The 368-nt window shown below is 57.3% G+C and overlaps 1 protein-coding gene across 1 annotated transcript in view; it reads right to left on the bottom strand.

Annotated features, from left to right (window-relative positions):
• etfb (electron transfer flavoprotein subunit beta) overlaps positions 1 to 368 on the bottom strand; it is a 5464-nt gene that overhangs the window by 4754 nt on the left and 342 nt on the right. The window lies entirely within an intron of this gene.

Here is a 368-nt window from a genome sequence, read left to right as displayed (position 1 = left end):
ACGGTCAGGTGGGGAAATGCAGAGACGCTGTAGCATCAAAGTAGGTGCAAAGTGAGTTAGTGCCAGGTATGGTATCTGCTGGTTTTGATCTGGGAGTTGGCAGCCTTTCTCTGCACACAACATGTCCTGGTAGTGCCACAGCAATGAGAGGTACCAGCACGTGGCAGAGAGCAGTGAGCAGCAGAAATATCTTGTATTAGGTCAGCAATGTGCTGAGGGAGTGCCGCACTGTCACATGGCCAGTGCTGAGGGAGTGGGCACTGTCGGAGGGTCAGTGCTGAGGGAGTGGGCACTGTCGGAGGGTCAGCGCTGAGGGAGTGGGCACTGTCGGAGGGTCAGTGCTGAGGGAGCGCCGCACTGTCGGAGGG

This window comes from Rhincodon typus, unplaced genomic scaffold (assembly GCF_021869965.1).
Source record: "Rhincodon typus isolate 14 unplaced genomic scaffold, sRhiTyp1.1 hic_rhity00004060, whole genome shotgun sequence".
NCBI classification, from domain to species: Eukaryota; Metazoa; Chordata; class Chondrichthyes; order Orectolobiformes; family Rhincodontidae; genus Rhincodon; species Rhincodon typus.
Note: the sequence above shows the minus strand (reverse complement) of the source record. Positions and strands in the feature narration are given on the sequence as shown.